Consider the following 21,657-nt stretch of genomic DNA (forward strand, 5'->3'; position numbering starts at 1 on the left):
CAAATCATATCAAACAACGTCGAATTCATGAATTGCATCCCATTCCAAGCTTAATGAACTTTAGAATTTTAAACTTCTACATTCGATGCCGAAACCTATCAAATTATATCCGATTGACCTCAGATTTTACACACAAGTCATATTTGACATTACGGACCTACTCCAACTTCCGAAATAGGATTCCGACACCGATATCAAAAAGTCCACTTCCGGTCAAACTTCTCAAAAACTTTCAAATTCCCAGCTTTAGCCAAATGACTCCAAAATGACCTACGGGCCTCCGAATCCACTCCCGGACGCACTCCCAATACCAGAATAACCATACGGAGCTATTCCTAGACTCAGAATTCCAAACGGATATGGATAACATTGAAATGCACTTCAACTTAAATTTATAAAATTCTTCCATAATGCCAACTTCCACAATAGGTGCCGAAACGCTCCCAGATCATCCAAAATCCGATCTGGATATACGCCCAAGTCCGAATTCATCATACAAACCTGTTAGAACCTTCAAATCCTGATTCCGATATCGTTTACTCAAAAATCCAACCTTAGTCAATTCTTCCAGCTTAAAGCTTTCGAAATGAGAATTTTCTTTTCAAATCAACTCTGAACTTCCAAAATTTCAATTCCGACCACGCGTACCAGTCATAATACCTGAAATGAAGTTGCTCATGGCCTCAAACTGCTGAAGGACGCGCTAGAGCTCAAAATGACCGGTCGGATTGTTACAGTAGGTATCGTACTTAGTGATAAATGAGGTCTTTTCCTGATCCTCCGGGTTCATCTATATTTGGTTGTACCCGAAGTAGGCATCGAGAAAATTGAGAGTCTCGTGACAAGTTGTGGCATCGATCATACGATCGATATTAGGCAAAGAAAAAGAATCCTTAGGGCATGCTTTATTCAGGTCCTTATAATCTACACACATTCTAAGTTTGTTTCCCTTCTTAGGGACTACCACTACGTTTTCTAACCATTCGGGATACTTTAACTCCCAAATGGATCCTATTTTGAGAAGTTTGGTTCCCTCGTCCTTGATGAAGGCATGTTTGACCTCGGACTAGGGCCTTCTTTTTTGCTTCACCGGGCAGAATTTAGGGTCCAGGCTTAGTTTATGAGTGATAATTTCTGGTGGGATCCCTGTCATATCGAGGTGGGACCAAGCAAAGCAATCCATGTTAGCTTTAAGGAAATGAATAAGTTTTTTCCTGAGTTCGGGGGTTAGCCCCGTGCCTAGGTATACCTTTCGTTCGGACTGATACTTGGCCAGTGAGACTTGTTCTAGCTCTTCAACCGTTGATTTGGTGGTGTCGGAGTCAACGGGAATTATGAAGGATCGATGGATCCAGTAGTCGTCATCCTCGTCGATCCCTTGCTTTTGCAATTGGGTTGAGGCCGGTGTCTGTGTAGTTATTATTTGGCCTCCTGCTTTCCCTTCGAATATGATCCCTTCGTTGATGAGAGTGTCGATACCGGTGTCACTTCATCGACTGCAAATATCTCCTTGGCGACGGGTTGTTCCCCGTACACTATTTTGACTCCCTCCTATGTCGAGAACTTCAGAACTTGGTGAAGGGTCGAGGGTACTGCCCTCATGTTATGGATCCAAGGTCTTTCGAGTAGGGCGTTGTACCTCATGCCACCCTCGATCACATGAAACTTTGTTTCTTGGATGGTCCAGCCACGTTCACTAGCGAAGTAATTTCACCTTTTGGTGGTTTCGCTTGCCATATTAAAGCCGTTAAGTACTCGGGCTGCAGGCATAATTTGATCTTGTAGGCCGAGCTGTTATATGACCATCGATCGAATAATGTTGGCTGAGCTACCTGGATCAATCAAAAAACGTTTAACTTGAATTTCATTCATAAGGACAGATATTAACAGTGCATCATTGTGGGGTTGTAAGATCCTCTCTGCATCCTCGTCATTGAAAGACAAGGTCCCTTCTGGTGGTAGTCTCGAGTCTGCTTTTCCCTCGTGATTGACACCTTGGTGTGTTTGAATACGGGCCCCTGAGGAATATCGACCCCTCCAACAATCATGTGGATCACGTGTTGCGGCTCTTCTTGCTCATTCTGTCCGTTTGAATCTCTGTTCTTGAAGTGGTTTTTAGCCCGATTGCTTAAGAATTCTCGAAGATGCCCTTCGTTGAACAAACGGGATACCTCCTCCCTCAGCTGTCTGCAATCTTCTGTTCTATGACCATGGGTGCCATGATATTTGCACATTTGACTAGGATTTCTCTGGGCCGGATCAGTCTGTAGAGGTCGGGGCCACCTGGTGTCTTTGATGCACCCAATGGCCGATACAATAGCTGATGCATCAATGTTGAAGTTGTATTCCGATAGTCGTGGTGCTTCTTTGGGTTCGACATTTCTGTCGAAACCGCTCTTATTCATGTGCCCTTGAGAGCTCTGTCCTCGATCATTTCTTCTATCAATTCGAACGGGGTTGCATCCAGGCCCGTTGTTTCTCCGATCTTCATTGTATGGCTGATATCGATCTCTGTTTGATCGTGGTTTCCGGTCAATATCCCTTTTAACTCTGTCGATGGTCCTGTTTGGATAAACGTACCTGGAAGGATCCCCTAATTGGTTATCCTCGACCCTAATCTTTGACTGGTACCGATTATGCACACCGGCCCAGGTTACAGTTGGATATTCGATCAAGTTCTGCTTTAACTGTTGTGAGGCTACCAAACTTTGTATGTTTAGGCTTTGAGTGAAAGCCTGAACGGCCCAATCGTCAGTGACCGGGGGCAGATCCATACGCTCCATTTGGAACCGAGATACGAACTCTCTGAGCATCTCGTTGTCTTTCTGTTTTACTTTGAAGAGGTCCGACTTTCTAGTCTCGACCTTTATCGCTCTGGCGTGTGCTTTGATGAAGGAATATGCGAGCATAGCAAAATAATAAATGGAGTTAGGTGGAAAATTATGGTACCATATCATCACCCCCTTTGATAAAGTTTCTCCAAATTTCTTCAGCAATACAAACTCATTCTCATCGTCCTCTAGATCGTTCCCCTTTATTGCGCATGTGTAAGAAGTGATATGCTCGTTGGGATCAGTAGTTCCATTATACTTGGGAATTTCTGGAATGCTGAATTTCTTCGGAATGGGCTTCGGAGCCGCGCTCGGGGGGAAGGGATTTTGTACGAACTTCTTTGAATCCAAACCCTTCAAAATCGGTGGTGCCCCCGGAATTTGATCAACTCGGGAGTTATATGTTTTCATTTTTTTGTCATTCTCTTCAATCTTCTTCTCCCCCGATTCAATTCGCTTTGTCAACTCCTCGAACATTTTCAAGATAGAGGGGTCGGTCCCTGACTCATTCACATTTGACCACCCCGGCACTGGTTCGACCCTGTGAATAACTTCATGTGATGGCTCGGGTTCGACCCTACTCGGTGCGTGGTTCTAATTTTGAAGTTGTGCTATTGCAACTTGTTGAGCCTGCAATATTTCAAATATTATTCGAAGGCTTATTCCGCCTTCTTCGCCGCCCTGTGCGTTCTAACCGGCTGATCGAACGTCTCTGCGGACGCTATTTTCGGGGTCGACGCCCAGATTTGCATTCAGGGCAACATGGGAACTGACGTCGATGAGGTTTGCAACTGGTACTCCCTCGAGGTCAATTGGAAGCACTCAAATACAAACTTGAAATTCTATTTAACTCAAACTGGAAAACAAGGGCGGATCCACCTCCCGACCTACGGGTTCTCGTGAACCTAGTAGATTTTGTCCAAATAATGTAAATATGTTCGAAAAATTTACTAAATATAAATGTTTGAATATAAATTCAGTAACTATTGAAAATTTACTCGAGATCGTTGCAGAAACCCATAAGCATTAAATTTTGGATCTGCTTCTGCCGGAAAAGCAAAGACCTCTTGGAGACAAGACAAAGGGTTCTACACTCGCTCAAAATGCATTTACGCCAGATAAATGCTTCATTGACATTGATTTTACATAATCATGTAACAGTAGCAATTTTTAGGCTAAAATGAAGTTAGTTACTCATCCATATCACATGCATCCTTCCCATACACTTTTATAAAATATATTTGCATACATCCATATATAGATTGGTTTATTTTTTTATTTTATTTTTTTGCTTTATTAAGCATTCTGTATCTGAAAGTTACTGGTCCGAGTGTCCGACAAATTATGGTTTGCGTTAGGTAGATTCACTAACGGGTAAAGAAATTTTCTATTCTCAAGACTCGAACTCATGAGGTACATAGCCCAAAAATGGTTGACCCCATTCGTCGAAAACTTACACTGTATGTATAGGTAAAATATTAGATTTTAATGGTATATAATATATATTGAATATTTTTTATCGTAAATTTTTTACTTATTTCAAGTTTGAACACGTTAAATCAAATTAATGGTTTTGCCACTGCTCATTATCTCTCAAGGATTTTACCAATTCCGCCGCACTCTTTGATATCCCATTTTTGGTTCTCTTCTTTTCTTGGTGGATTGTTGGTAGTGGACATGTACAGTTTAGTTTCTGGAGTTCGATCGATAATTCGAGGGCATTTGTCTTTAGATATGAGATAAAATTAAACCTCTTCATATTCCTAGACAAAGTCATCGCCTTTAGCTTTTTGGAGGCAAGTGTCTAAATTATGATCCCAAGGTGATATCAGCTATGTTGTTTCATTCTCCAAATCCTTCTGACCTTCTCACAACTTCTTTTAAGAACAAAAAATAACTGAGCTAACATAATATATATCGTAACAAACATGCAATAAATTTGGCATTTACAAAGGTAATACTCCAAAAATAATAGTAGTAGTTTGGTGCAAAAATCGGATAAGAGTAACGACCACACTAATGTGGCCCAACTGTGGCCACACGGGTGAAATTACATCAACAACCTCCTAATTATTTAGTCCTACAATTTTCCCTCCAAAACAAAAAATTAAATATGGAGAGGCAATTCCTATTCCCAAGTATTGAGCTGCGTGAAATCATTCATGTTCACATACCAAGAAAGCTGAAAAGTCTTTACATCATATTGTATCTCCATTGTATTTTATGTGTATAGCAAATTACTGTATTTCCTTAAAACAAATATGGTATACGATTTAGTAGGAGGAAGAAAATTTGAATTCACCAGATTTAGTAGTATCAATACTTCCTCCTTATCAATAATACAAGGAAAAATAAGTATAACAATAATACAAGAAAAAATAACAGACAATATTATAAGAAAATCATATTAATCCATAAATATTTTAATGACAAGGGTAGAACACAGTCACTACATGACCTTAATGAAAAAATCGAAAAAACTAAGACTTAGATGTTCCTACCACTTCAACAGTGAATATCAATATAACTATGAATCGCAACGATATAATTAACATTAGTGTAGTATATGAATACAACCTTAGTCAATTGACTTATATTGTTATTATGAATAACTAATGGCCGATATGTATGACCTTAATGAATGAAATTATATATTGGCTATTACATAAACGATCAATATAACTATGAATCGCAATGATGCAATTAACATAGATTATATGACTACAACCTTAGTCAATGGATTTATATGGTTACTATTAATATTTACTTATTATTATGGTTTGAATTAAATAATTTAACAATTGATATCAAAATGAACATTACACAGGGACTATGAATAACTAGTGGCCGATACGTATGACCTTAATGAATGAAATTATATATTGGCTATTACATAAACGATCAATATAACTATGAATCGCAACGATGTAATTAACATTAGCGTAATATATGACTACAACCTTAGTCAATGGATTTATATTGTTGCTATGAATAACTATTGGCCAATACGTATGACCTTAATGAATGAAATTATATATTAGGTATTACATAAACGATCAATATAACTATGAATCGGAACGATATAATTAACATAGGTTATACGACTATAACCTTAGTCAAAGGATTTATATGGTTACTATTAATATCTACTTATTATTATGGTTTGAATTAAATAATTTAACAATTGAGGTCAAAATGAACATTACACTTGGATTATAAATAACTAGTGGCTAATACGTATCACCTTAATGAATAAAATTATATATTAGCTATTATATAAACGGTCAATATAACTATGAAGCGCAACGATATAATTAACATAGGTTATATGACTACAACCTTAGTCAATGGATTTATATGGTTACTATTAATATCTACTTATTATTATGGTTTGAATTAAATAATTTAACAATTGATGTCAAAATGAACATTACACAGGGACTATGAATAACTAGTGGCCGATACGTATGACTTTAATGAATGAAATTATATATTGGCTATTACATAAATGATCAATATAACTATGAATCGCAACGATGTAATTAATATTAGTGTAGTATATGACTACAACCTTAGTCACTAGACTTATATTGTTGCTGTGAATAACTAATGGCTGATACGTATGACATTAATGAATAAAATTATATATTGGCTATTACATAAACGATCAATATAACTATGAATCGCAACGATGTAATTAACATAGGTTATATGATTACAACCTTATTCAATGAATTTATATGGTTATTATTAATATCTACTTATTATTATGGTTTGAATTAAATAATTTAACAATTGAGGTCAAAATGAACATTACACGGGAACTATGAATAACTAGTGACCGATACGTATGACCTTAGTGAATGAAATTATATATTGGCTATTACATAAACGATCAATATAACTATGAATCGCAACGATGTAATTAACATTAGCGTAGTATATGACTACAACCTTAGTCAATGGACTTATATTGTTGCTATGAATAACTATTGGCTGATACGTATGACCTTAATGAATGACCTTAATGAATGAAATTATATAAACGTTCAATATAACTATGAATCACAACGATGTAATTAACATAGGTTATATGACTACAAACTTAGTCAATGGACTTATATGGTTACTATTAATATCTACTTATTATTATGGTTTGAATTAAATAATTTAACAATTGAGGTCAAAATGAACATTACACAGGGACACTTAATTCATTAATATTTCATAATTAAATTGCTAATTAGGTACCAAATCTAACAATTGATGTCAAAATTAACATTACAAGGGGACTAAATATGCAAAATACACATTTTAATTAGGTTCCAAATCTGCATTTTACTAAACTTTATGGTTAAATATGCCTTTTTGAATGGTTGGCCGTGTATATATACACATTCACCCACACAACCCTAAAGACATAAACACACACTCTTACACAAACCCTAGAAAATCAACTATGGACTCCTCCCCCAGCAGTGCCAAACGATCCCTATCTTACTCCTCTTCTGATGATAACGAGGAAGAGCATAATCTAACATTTGAAGTGCTTATGAGTTTGGGCTAAATGAGTTTATTACTATTATTTTTGATGCCTTAACTCTAGATAAATATATGCATCGGTATATTTTTTATGCATCCGGCAGTGAGGCTTTGTGTTTTATAGTTTAGGGTTAAAAGTTATTACTAATGATTTTTTTTTCTGTTTGAAGCATATTCCAAAACGAATCTACGAGCATCTTCCTAAAACAAATAATACTGTGCTTCTTCAATATGGTGGCAAAGAGTGATTTGTAGGATTGACCATTGGTGAACGAAGAAGGCTTAAAGAAGACTAAAAAAAATTATGGCGGAGAATGATATCAAGCGAGATTGGGTCGTTAAATTTGAGTTGGTTGAAATTGCACCATTGTTTGTTGTCTTCAAAGTGCAAGTGAAAGGACAAGGAACTTCTGAAGATCCGGTTGAAATTAATTAGTTTTTAGGTTATGTTTGTATTGGTTTTTCCTTTTTCAGTTTTTATTTTTAAGTTCATCCAGTTATGGTATGTGTACTTTTATTTTCTATTAAACTATGAATAATATCAATTTTATATCTACATCTAGCTCTCGTGTTTTTTTTAATAGTTATATCTTCTTCTTTTTTCATTTTTTATATCATTTCAAAAGACTAAAACAGTCTTGAATTCGAAAGAGTTATGAAGAGTAAATAAGAGGTGTAAATGTTTCATTGAGAAATTAAATGATTGACATGTGAATAGTTTTGTTAGTAAATAGGATTCAATATCTACACGGGGATTCAAAAATTGTAGTTATCAATACAACTTTGGTAATCAAAATAGTTAATACAATTCAACTAACACCATTAGTTTCGACAACAACTTTATTCAAACCAAACCAGATAGTCGCACCAGTAATAAGTTGTTCGTTCACTGATAGGATTCTTTAGGCTAACTAAAATGGAGGATTCTTTAGGCTAACTAGAATGTGAGTATTTTCAGTGGAATTATTAGGCTAATTAAGAATCTTTTTTTCAAATACTGGAAGAACATATTTTTTTAACAAAGAAATATGATATCGATCCTACTTGTGTGAGTTCATGCACTTAGCCACTTTGTGATAATAATAACAATGTCATATGTAGTATATGGAAATATATAAACTCAAATATGTTAAACAACTCATATTATGATTTTTTTCTAGATTTTCTCCACTAATTAGAAAACTTATATTATAATATCTTTATTGAAATATTTTCTTCGATTCTAAATAAGTACCCGTATAAATGAATATCTTGTGTCCAGTCAAATACGAAATGATACGCAGAGGGATAGATGTAGTATTCTTGTCATGACCCAAAATTTAACCCGTCGTGATGGCGCCTATCGTGGTACTAGGCAAACCGACCTTTCCAAAATACTTTCAAAATTTAACAGAAATAAATTAAGACATTTAAAATAACCAAAATTTCTCATAAATACGGGGTAAAACCCAATTAAACATAAGTGCGGAAAAATAGCGCGACATCGGGGTATCACTAAGTCATGAGCAACTAGACTCTCAATCTAAAAAATAATGTCTACAATAGTCTGCGTCTAGATATCAATACAGAGAAAGATAGATAATAAGGAAGGAGCACAAGGTCCGCGAACGCCGGCAGCTACCTCATAAATCTCCGAAAGATCAATTACGGACGAACTCAATGACCTTCGCGTCCAGTCACACCTGAATCTGCACACAAAGTGCAGGGAGTAACGTGAGTACTTCCAACTCAGTAAGTAACAAAATTAAATAAGTAACTCAGAAGCAGTGACGAGCTACCCAAATGCAGTTCATTTCAGTAATTTCAGCAAGAAAAGTAGGCATACTTTCAATTCGGTGTTTTAAATAAAATCATTATGAGCTCAGGTACAACAATATAAGCCCTCCAGAAAATTTGACAACAACAACAATTAGCAATGAAGTGCAACAGCAAAATAAGAGCAAGTACAGCCTCACAGGGCTATTGTCACTCATCTATCTCAACAACTCAATCAATCGGCTCTCAGCCTTCATACTCACAATCAAAGGTACCTGCGCTCACAAGGGGTTTACAGACTCCGGAGGGGCTCCTACAGCCCAAGCGCTATATATTGCTGCGGCGTGTAGCCCGACCCAATATTGCTGCGGCGTGCAGCCCGATCCATATATTATTGCGGCGTGCAGCCCGATCCATATATTGTTGCGGTGTGCAGCCCGATCCAATATATCTCACATAACTCTCAACCCGGCACTCAGGCCCTATCTCAGTCACTAACCTCTCCAGCCACTCAGGCTCACAGAATATCATAATAACCAGCCCAAACAGGGAATACAACAAGTATCAACAAGAAATGAGAGTAAACAGAGATATAACACACAATAAGACTGTGACTGAGTACAGCACAGCAATTAGCAGTCAATTCAATAAGTATACGACCGATGCAAGTCCCAATAGTGATATCATATGGCCTAAGCATGGTTTGTAACATGAAAGGCAGTCAATTGCTCAAAAATAAGTAATAACAGTGGTTATTCGACTTTATAGTCTCACGAGACAGACCAAGTCACAATCCCTCACGGTGCACGCTCACACGCCCATCACCTAGCACGTGCGTCACCTCCAAATATCACATTATACAAATTCTCGGGATTTCATACCCTCAAAACTAGATTTAAAACTATTACTTACCTCGATCCGAGCAAAATCCTACTCTGCGATGCCTTTGCCTCTCAAATCGGCCTCCAAACGTCCCGAATCTAGCCACAAGTAATACAACACAATTAATAAGGTCTAAAGGGATCAATTTCACAAGAAAACTACTAAAATATAGCCCAAAATCCGAAATCGGCTCAAACCAGTCCCCGGCCCCATGTCTCAAAATCCAACAAAAGTCACAAAACCCGTAAGTCCATTCACTCATAAGTCTAACCATACGAAATTTATCAAAAACTGACATCGTCTGGTCCCTCAAATGCCAAAATTACACTCTCCAAAATCCCATGCCCTAACCCCCAATTAGATGAAAAATCAACGGAAAAATACCATAGCTAAGGGTATTAGAGCTCAAGAAACTTACCTAACTGAAAAACCCTTGAATCCTCTTCAAAATCGCTCCAAAAGCTCCAAGATCCGATTGAAAATGGTGGAAATGAGCAAATATTCGCGAAGTCTTCTATTTATAGATTCTGCCCATGCTTTTCGCACCTGCGGCTCAAAAAGCGCACTTGCGGTCTCGCTTTTGCCCAACAACCTTCGCATCTATGGAAAATAACTTAAGTCCCCAATTCCGCACATGCGCTCCCTATCCGCTTCTGCGACCTCGCAGGTGCGGAAAAGACCTCGCACCTGCGGCCACTGCCTGACCTCCTCTCTTCCGCTTCTGCGGGCAACTACCCGCTTCTGCAGGCTCGTAGATGCGCACACCCACTCGCACCTGTGGTTCTCCCCAGTCCAACACACTCCCGCGCCTGCGTCCGTGCCACCACACCTGCGGCGATACCCTCGCAGGTACGATTACACCAGCAACATGCCAACTTCAGCAATTCTCCAAACTTCAAACTTGATCCGTTAACCACCCCAGGCCCCATGGGCCTCAACAAAACATACCAATAAGTCATATAACCTCATACGGCCTAAATCGAACCTTCGAATCACTCAAGACAATATCAAAATACCAAATTACCCTCGGATTTAAGCCTAAGAACTTCTAAACTTTCGAATTCCACAACCGATGTCGAAACTTACCAAACCACGTCCGAATGACCTCAAATTTTACACACACGTCACAAATGACACCACAAACCTACTCCAATTTTCGGAAATCCATTCCGACCCTGATATCAAATTTTTCACTGCCGACCAAAATCGCCAAATTTTCAACTTTCGCTAATTCAAGCTAAATTCCACTACGCACCTCCAAATCATATTCCGAACACGCTTTTAAGTCCAAAATCCCCTAACGGAGCTAACGGAACCATCAAAATTCAAATCTGAAATCGTTTACACATAAGTCAACATCCAATTGACTTTTCCAACTTAAGCTTCTAATAAGGAGACTAAGTGTCTCAATTCACTCCGAAACCACTTCGGACCCAAACCAACTAACCCGACATATCATAATATAACTTTTGAAGACAGAAGAAGCAGAAATGGGGGAAACGAGACTATAACTCTCGAAACGACTGGTCGGGTCGTTACATCCCCCTCTTAAACAAATGTTCGTCCTCGAACGGGTCTAGAAACATACCTAGAGTCTTAAATAGGTGTGGATATCTGCTCTACATCTCCTGCTCGGTCTCCCAGGTGGCCTCCTCCATAGGCTGACCTCTCCACTGTACCTTAACTGAAGCTATTTCCTTTGACTTCAACTTCCGAACCTGCCAACCCAAAATGGCCACTGGCTCCACATCATAAGTCATATCACCATCCAACTGAACCGTGATGAAATACAGAACATGGGACGGATCTCCAATATACTTTCGGAGCATAGACACGTGCAACACTGGATGCACACTCGACAAGTTGGGTGGTAAGGCAAGCTTGTAAGCCACCTTCCCTATCTTCTGAAGCACCTCAAAGGCCCAATGAACCGGGGGCTCAACTTGACCCTCTTCCCAAACCTCATAACACCCTTCATGGGTGATACCTTCAACAAAACCTTCTCCCCAACCATGAAAGACACATCACGGACCTTCCTTTCCGCATAGTTCTTCTGCCTAGACTGCGCCGTGCGAAGACGCTCCTGAATCAATTTCACCTTGTCTAATGCATACTGGACCAAGTCTGTACCCAAGAGCCTAGCCTTACCCGGCTCAAACTATCCTACTGGAGATCTACACCTCCTCCCATATAAAGCCTCGTACAGAGCCATCTGAATGCTCGACTGATAACTGTTGTTATATGCAAAATCCGCGAGTGGCAGAAACTGGTCCCATGAACCCCCAAAGTCACTCACACAAGCGCGCAACATATCCTCCAATATCTGAATAGTGCGCTCGGATTGTCTGTCCGTCTGAGGGTGAAAAGTTGTGCTCAACTCAACCCGAGTACCCAACTCTCGCTGCACAACCCTCCAAAACTGCAATGTAAACTGAGTGCCCCTATCTAAAATGATGGAAAGTAGGACACCATGCAGGCGAACAATCTCTTGGATGTAAATCTTAGCCAACCACTCTGTAGTGTAAGTAGTGCCAACTGGAATGAAGTGCGCGGACTTGGGCAGCCGATCCACAATAACCCAAATAGCATAGAACTTCCTAGAAGTCAGTGGGAGCCCAACTACGAAGTCCATGGTGAGCTCCCACTTCCACTCTGGGATCTCTAACCTCTTAAATAAGCCACCCGGTCTCTGATGTTCATACTTAACCTGCTGACAGTTGAGACATCGAGCCACAAACCCAACTATATCCTTCTTTATCTGCCTCCACCAATAGTGTTGTCTCAAATCCTGGTACATCTTTGCGGCACCCGGATGGATGGAATACCGCGAGCTGTGGGCCTCCTTAAGAATCAACTCCCAGAGTCCATCTACATTAGACACACATATCCGGCCATGCATCCTCAACACGCCGTCATCACCAATAGTCAAATCCCCAACATCACCTCGCTGAACCCTATCCTAAAGAACGAGCAGGTGGGGGTCATCATACTGACGCTCCCTGATACGGTCATAAAGAGAAGACCTGGAGACCACATAAGCCAATACCCGACTCGGCTCCGAAATATCCAATCTGACAAACTGGCCAGCTAAGGCCTGGACATCCAATGCCAAAGGCCTCTCTACTGCTGGCTAGAAGATATGCTAAACTCCCCGCCAGACAACTCAAAGCATCGGCCACTACATTGTCCTTCCTCGGATGGTATAAAATAGTGATATTATAGTCCTTGAGAAGCTCCAACCATCTCCGCTGGCGCAAATTAAGATCCTTCTACTTTAACAGATGCTGCAAACTCCGGTGATCAGTATAGATCTCACAATGAACCCCGTACAAATAGTGCTGCCAAATCTTCAAGGCGTGAACAATAGCTGCTAACTCAAGATCATGAACATGATAGTTCTTCTCATGAGTCTTCAACTGGCGCGAGGCATAGGCAATCACCCTACCCTCCTGCATCAGAACACTTCCAATACCTATCCTCGAGGCATCACAATGCACGGTGTAAGAACCTGAAGCTGATGGCAGAACTAACACTGGAGTTGTGGTCAAGGCAGTCTTGAGCCTCTGAAAGGTCTCCTCACACTCACCCGACCACCTGAATGGAGCACCCTTTTGGGTCAATTTGGTCAAGGGCGATGCAATAGATGAAAATCCCTCCACAAAGTGACGGTAATAGCCTGCCAAACCAAGAAATCTCCTAATCTCCGTGGCTGAGGACGGTCTAGGACAACTCTGCAACGCCTCTATCTATACGCTGTTCATCAAATTCATAAACGCTGATGGGGCATTGGTTAGCCCAAAAGACATCACTAAGAACTCATAATGGCCATATCGGGTCCTGAAAGCTGTCTTAAGAATATTCGAATCTCGAATCTTCAGCTGGTGATACCCAGACCTCAAATCAATCTTAGAGAATACCCTCGCTCCTTGAAACTGGTCAAACAAGTCATCAATACGAGGCAAAGGATACTTGTTCTTGACTGTGACCTTGTTCAACTACTTGTAATCAATGCACATCCTCATGGAACCATCCTTCTTCTTCACAAATAGAACTGGTGCACCCTAAGGTGACACACTAGGCCGAATAAATCCCTTATCAAGGAGTTCCTGAAGCTATTCTTTCAAATCCGTCGGTGCCATACGATACGGTGTGATAGAAATGGGCTGAGTGCCCAGCACCAAATCAATACCGAAGTCAATATCCCTGTCAGGTTGCATGCCCAATAGGTCTGCAGGAAACACATCCGAAAAATCACGTACCACCGGAACAAAATCAATGGCAGGAGTCTCTGCACTAAAATCCCTCACAAAAGCCAAATAGGATAGACAACCCTTCTCAACCATCCGCTGAGCCCTCAAATATGAGATCACCCTACTAGGTACATAGTCTATAGAACCGCTCTACTCAGCCCTCGGCAAATCTGGCATCGCCAACGTCACGGTCTTAGGGTGACAATCTAGAACAACATGACATGGAGACAACTAATTCATACCTAATATCACATCAAAATTGACCATACTGAGCAGCAAAAGATCCACTCAGGTCTCTAGACCCCCAATGGTCACCACACATGACCGATATGCGCGGTCCACAATAATCGTATCACCCACAGGAGTAGATACATGAACAAATAAAACTAAAGACTCACGGGGCATATCTAGAAAATGAGAGAAATACGAGGAAACATATGAATAAGTGGAACCAGGGTCAAATAATACAGAGGCTTCTCTGTGGCAAATTGACACAATACCTGTAATCACAACATCTAAAGCAATAGCATTTGGTCTGGCAGGAAGAGCATAGAAACGGGCCTGGCCACCCCCTGATCAGCCTCCCTCTCTTGGGCGACCCCTAGCTTACTGGGCTTCACCCCTAGCTGACTGGGCGGGTGGTGGAGGAACTAATGCTGATGACATGGACTAGTTCCTCTGCGGAGCTCCCCACACTCATAGCAATGCCTTGGTGCTGGTGCTGGGGACTGAAGGGACCCCCGAGCACCCGGATAACTAGCAGAAGGACCCGGCAAAGACGAACTCTGACCTGATAGAGCACGAGAAGAACTCTACGCTAAAAGGGCACCAAGAGATGAACGACCTTGCTGATAATTATGAGAACCATGGCCAGATGATGCACCACGGTGAATTGGGCGAGCCACCTGAGCATGTCTGAATGGACAGCCTCTACCGTGCTGGAACTGACCCCTAGAAGGAGTATCACTAAATCCACCCTATCCACGAGGCTTCTTAGCCTCCCTCTCAACCCTCTTCTGACTGCAAACTATCTCAATCTGTCGAGCAATGTCGACAACCTCATCAAAAGTAGCACCAGACATACTCTCTCTAGTCATAAGCAATCGCAACTGATAAGTGAGGCCATCTATAAACCTCCTGATCCTCTCCTTGTCTGTGGGAACTAACCAGATAGAATGACGGGACAGATCCAAGAATCGCATCTCATACTGTGTCACAGACATATCACCCTAACGAAGCTGCTCAAACTGTCTGCGCATCTCCTCTCTGCGGGACTGAGGTACGAACTTCTCTAGAAACACAATGGAGAACTGCTGCCAAGTAAAGGGCACTGCGCCGACCGGCCTACGCCTCTCGTAAGCCTCCCACCAACTGAATGCAGCCCCAAAAAACTGAAAGGTAGTGAATGAGACCCCAGTGGTCTCCAGGATACCTGTTGTACGGAGTATCCTCTGACACCTGTCCAAGAAACCCTGTGCATCCTATCCCTCTGCACTACTGAAAGATGGAGGCTGGAGTCTCCCAAACCTCTCCAATCTACGCTCATCATCCTCAGACATAGCAGGAACCACATAATCCTGAGCAGTTGCAACCGGCTGGGATGGTGGTGCCCCCGGTGTCTGGAATCCCTGTACCACCTGCTCTGGTGTGCGAGCAACGGGAGTCTGAGCACCTCCCACGGCCTGAGAAGTAGCTGCTGCGGCCTGAACAGAGACCGCCTGAGCAAGACTGTACACGCGGTCAGAATCTGAGCTAAGGCCTCCTGAAGGCCTGGAAACACAATAGGCACAGGTGGTGCCTGAGCTAGTGCATCAACAACTGGAATCTGGTCCTGATCTGGGGCAACTGGTGGATCTGCAAGTACTTCCCCAGTTGTTGTGCGGGCTGCACCTCTGCCCCTACCACAGCCTCTACCGCGGGCTCGGCCTCTTGCGGCCCTGGCTGGTGGTTGGGCCTCCTAACCGGTAGTATACGAGTCCTCACCATCTGTGAGAGAATGAAACAACAGATGTTTAGTTACTAGAATCAACAGATTCGCATGACAAGAATTCAAGAATGTGGAGTTTCCTAAGGGTTCTGCAACCTCTCGAAGATAAGTACAGATGCATCAGTACCGATTCGTAAGAATCTACTAAACCCGCTCATGACTCGTGAGACCTATGTAACCTAGGCTCTGATACCAACTTGTCACGAACCAAAACCTAACCCGTCGTGATGGCACCTATCGTGGTACTAGGTAAGCCGACCTTTCCAAAACACTTTCAAAATTTAACATAAATGAATTAAGACATTTAAAATGACCGGAATTTCTCATAAATACGGGGTAAAACCCAATTAAACATAAGTGCGAAAAAATAGCCCGACATCGGGGTGTCACTAAGTCATAAGCAACTAGACTCTCAATCTAAAAGATAGTGTCTACAATAGTCTGCGTCCAGATACCAATACAGAGAAAGATAATAAGGAAGGAGCACAAGGTCTGCGAATGCCGGCAGCTACCTCATAAATCTCTGGAAGATCAACTGCGCACGAACTCAATGACCTCCGCATCCGGTCACACCTGAATCTGCACACAAGGTGCAGGGAGTAACGTGAGTACTTCCAACTTAGTTAGTAACAAAATTAAATAAGGAACTCAGAAGCAGTGACGAGCTACCCAAATGCAGTTTATTTCAGTAATTTCAGCAAGAAAAGTAAGCATGCTTTCAATTCAGTGTTTTAAATCAAAATATTTCGAGCTCAGGTACAACAATATAAGCGCTCCACAAAATTTCCCAACAACAACAATTAGCAACGAAGTGTAACCGCAAAATAAGAGCAAGTACAACCTCACATGGCTATTGTCACTCATCTATCTCAACAACTCAATCACTCGGCTCTCAGCCTCCATACTCACAATCAAAGGTACTTGCACTCACTGGGGTGTATAGACTCTGGAGGGGTTCCTACAGCCCAAGCGCTATATATTGTTGCAGTGTGCAGCCCGACCCAATACTGTTGCGGTGTGCAGCCCAGTCCATATATTGTTGCGGCGTGCAGCCCGGTCCATATATTATTGCGGCGTGCATCTCGATCCAAGTACTGCTGTGGCGTACAACTTGATCCGATATATGGCCTGAAGGTTTGTTGCGGCATGCAACCTGATCCAATATTGTTGCGGCGTGCAGCCCAATCCAATATATCTTACATAGCTCTCAACCCGACACTCAGGCCCTATCTAAGTCACTAACCTCTCCATCCCCTCGGGCTCACAAAATATCATAATAACCAGCCCAAACATGGAATACATCAAGTATTAACAAGAAATGAGAGGAAACAGAGATATAACACATAATAAAAATGTGACTGAATACAAGACAACAATTAGCAGTCAATTCAACAAGTATACGACCGATACGGGTCCCAATAGTGATATCATATGGCCTAAGTATGGTTTCTAACATGAAAGGCAGTCAATTGCACAAAGACAAGGAAAAACAAGTAATAACAATGGCTATTCGACTTTACAGTCTCACGGGAGGGACCAAGTCACATCCCTAACGGTGCACGCTTGCACGCCCCGTCATCTAGAATGTGCGTCACCTCCAAATATCACATTATACAAATTCTCGGGGTTTCATACCCTCAAAACCAGATTTAAGACTTTTACTTACCTCGATCCAAGCAAAATCCTACTTTGCGATGCCTTTGCCTCTAAAGGGTTCAATTCCACAAGAAAACTACTAAAATATAGTCCAAAATCCGAAATCGGCTCAAACCGGCCCCCGTGCCCACTTCTTGAAATCCGACAAAAGTCACAAAACTTGGAAGCCCATTCACTCACGAGTCTAACCGTATGAAATTTATCAAAAACCGATATCGTTTGGTCCCTCAAATCCCCAAATTACACTCTCCAAAATCCCAAACCCTAACCCCCAATTTTCACTTCAAAACCCCACTAATTAGATGAGAAATCAACGGGAAAACACCATAGCTAAGGGTATTAGAGCTCAAGCAACTTACCTCGCTGAAAAACCCTTGAATTCCCTTCAAATCACTCCAAAAGCTCCAAGGTCCGACTTAAAAATGGTGGAAATGAGCAATAATTCGCGAAGTCTTCTATTTATAGATTCTACCCAGGCTTTTCTGCGGCTCAGAATACGCACCTGCGGTCTCGCTTTTGCGCAACAACCTCCGCATCTGCAAAAAATCCCTTAAGTCCCCAATTCCACACATGCTCTCCCTATCTGCTTCTGCGACCTCGTTGGTGCGGAAAAGACCTTGCACCTGCGGCCACTGCCTGACCTCATCTTTTTCGCTTCTGCGGGCTACTACCCCCTTCTGCGGGCGCGAAGATGTGCACACCTACTCGCACCTGCGGTTCTCCCCAGTTCAACACACTCCCGCACCTGCATCCGTCCCACCGCACATGCGTCCGTCCCACCGCACCTGCGGTGAAACCCTCGCAGGTGCGATTGCACCAGCAACAGGCCAACTTCAGCAATTCTCCAAACTTCAAACTTGATCCGTTAACCACCCGAGACCCTCGAGGCCTCAACAAAATATGCCAACAAGTCATATAACCTCATACGAACTTAAGCGAACCTTCGAATCACTCAAAACAGCATCAAAATACCAAATTACTCTCGGATTCAAGCCTAAGAACTTCTAAACTTCTGAATTCCACAACCGATGTCGAAACTTACCAAACCACGTCCGAATGACCTCAAATTTTACACACATGTCATAAATGATACCACGAACCTACTCCAATTTCCGGAAATCCATTCCGACCCCGATATCAAATTTTCTACTCCCGACCAAAATCACCAAATTTCCAACTTTCGCCAATTCAAGCTAAATTCCACTGCGGACCTCCAAATTACATTCCAAACACGCTCCTAAGTCCAAAATACCCTAACGGAGCTAACGGAATCATCAAAATTTAAATCCGAGATCGTTTACACATAAGTCAATATCCGATTGACTTTTCCAACTTAAACTTCTAATAAGGAGACTAAGTGTCTCAATTCATTCTGAAACTACTCCGGACCCGAACCAACTAACCCGACATATCATAATATAACTGAAGAACACAAAAGAAATAAAAATGGGGAAAACGGGGCTATAACTCTCGAAACGACCGGTCGGGTCGTTACAATTCTAATGACAGGTTCAGTTGAATCTATAACTTCGAGTCAGACTATAAATTTATGTATAAAAATTAGTGTGGTAGAAATACCTATTCACTTACACTTAAAAGAACATAGGTGAGTAAGAGATGAAAAAACAATCAAGTATTAGGTTTGTTTAAGTATTAGGGCTTTGAAGAGGGATAAAATATACCTTAGGGTTTTGCTTTCGGCCATCTAGGGTTGTTTAAATATTAGGACTTTGAAGACCTTATTATACGAAAGATATACAAAATATACAATTAAATATATATATATTGATGAATAAATTCGAAATGTATACACGTATACTACAAAAAAAGATGAAAAAAATACATTTATGGGAAAGAGGATTTGCATGCTTGATATTTTTCATGTATTGGGAAGGCAACCATTCAATGGATGAGAGAGAATCAAGGAGAGAAATTCAAAACCTAACGCGAAGGGTATTTTTGGTATAAAATTAGTGCAGAAACCCTAATTTGGTTGTGATTTTACATTAATAATCCCATTTGGACCATTGTGGCCAAAAAGAGTGTGGCAGAAAGGAATTTTCCATAACATTATTGCATTATAGCCACTCGCAGAAAAATTCTAACATTAGGGGTGTCATTCGACACTATTTAGCAAAACCATTTATATATATAATAATAATAATAATAATAATAATAATAATAATAATAATAATAATAATAATAATAATAACAACAACAACAACAACAACAAACTCAGTATAATCTCATAAGTGGAGTCTGAGGAGAGTAGTGCGTACGTAGACCTCATCACATAAATGGAATCTGGGGAGTGTAGTGTGTACGTAGACCTCACCCTAGCTTCGAGGTATAATATATATTTCCTTATATATATGTATGTGTAAAATATAATACTAATATTATTCTAAAAGCAACATGTAAATGTTATACAAAATAAATACACCATATTGGATACTCAAAACATTAGATTTGATACTCAAAATCTAAAAAACCAACGTGGGTCAAAAGGAAAGACAAGCAAAAGAAAATGGACTTAAGGAAGGCCAAAGTCCAGACTATGTGGGTCATGATATAATGAACTTTGATGAGAGTTTCAGGAAAAGAAAGATTTGCAAGCAAAGCATGGGTACTCAAAAGTTTAGATTTGATACCAATATAGTACGAAATCGTGTTTTTAAAAAGCACTTTACCATAATATGAGATTTTTAAATGCAAATTTAGATTTAATCGAGCTCCAACATAAATACCGAACATCTTGAAAAATCAAAACAATATATACCCTTATCTATCTATGTACATTATTTATAACTTGGACCTAAAAGGAGTCAGAGTATTATGTCAATTGTCAAATGTGCTGTCAAAAGGTGAGTATAGGTGTGGCTCGTGGAGCACCACAAACATATTTTAGGTCCCATTTGTCTATATATATGTTTAGAGCCTACATTTTCACTAGCTACATTCCCTATGCTTCTTTAGATATTCACTCAATCAATTCACATGCACAACAACGTGGATGGGAAACATTAAGCTTTTGGAGATTACCCAAACCACGTAGTGAAAAGCATCCTTCCCCTCTTTGTCCGTGTTTTTTTTAAAACGTGTATTTTGATCAATCTCGACTATTTTATTGAATAACTACAAACTATCTTATAATAGTATAATCTTGTCGTGCTACGACCATAGAAGTACTGAAACAAGAAAAAAAAAAAGTATATACTTGGACGATCTATTAAATATTTCAAATTTTGCTTTTCTAGAGAGACGAGAGGTTTAGTTTAATTAACCTGAATGAGGCAGTTATGAAAATCTTAATCAGACTCTACACTACTATGCACTTTAAGTCAATCTTGATTAAGATGGATATCTACGCTATCGTACCTCCTCCTTGTGTCAGTTAATGCTTAGGTGCATATTTTGTTACTACTCTAATTTAAACTTTGATCTTCTCTCCATGTCATTTAATGCCCGTGCTCGAATATAGGCCGACCTAAATTTTGGTAGTAAACAGTTCGACATTTTGTTGGACAATAATTTTTTTTTACTGGTCAATATATGATGCCTATTAAGTTGACCAGACTATCTAGATTCTAGTACTATACTATGAACGTTCCTCAAAGGAGAGAAAGAAAAAGGGAAAATCTCACGTGGTATTATTTAAGGATACTGTAATGCCCTTATGTACCTTAAGCATTGTCAATGTCTTTTTTGTTTTTTCCCTGAGATTAAGAATAGTAAAACTTATTTGTCAAATAAC

Source organism: Nicotiana tabacum, chromosome 13 (assembly GCF_000715075.1).
Source record: "Nicotiana tabacum cultivar K326 chromosome 13, ASM71507v2, whole genome shotgun sequence".
Lineage (NCBI taxonomy): Eukaryota > Viridiplantae > Streptophyta > Magnoliopsida > Solanales > Solanaceae > Nicotiana > Nicotiana tabacum.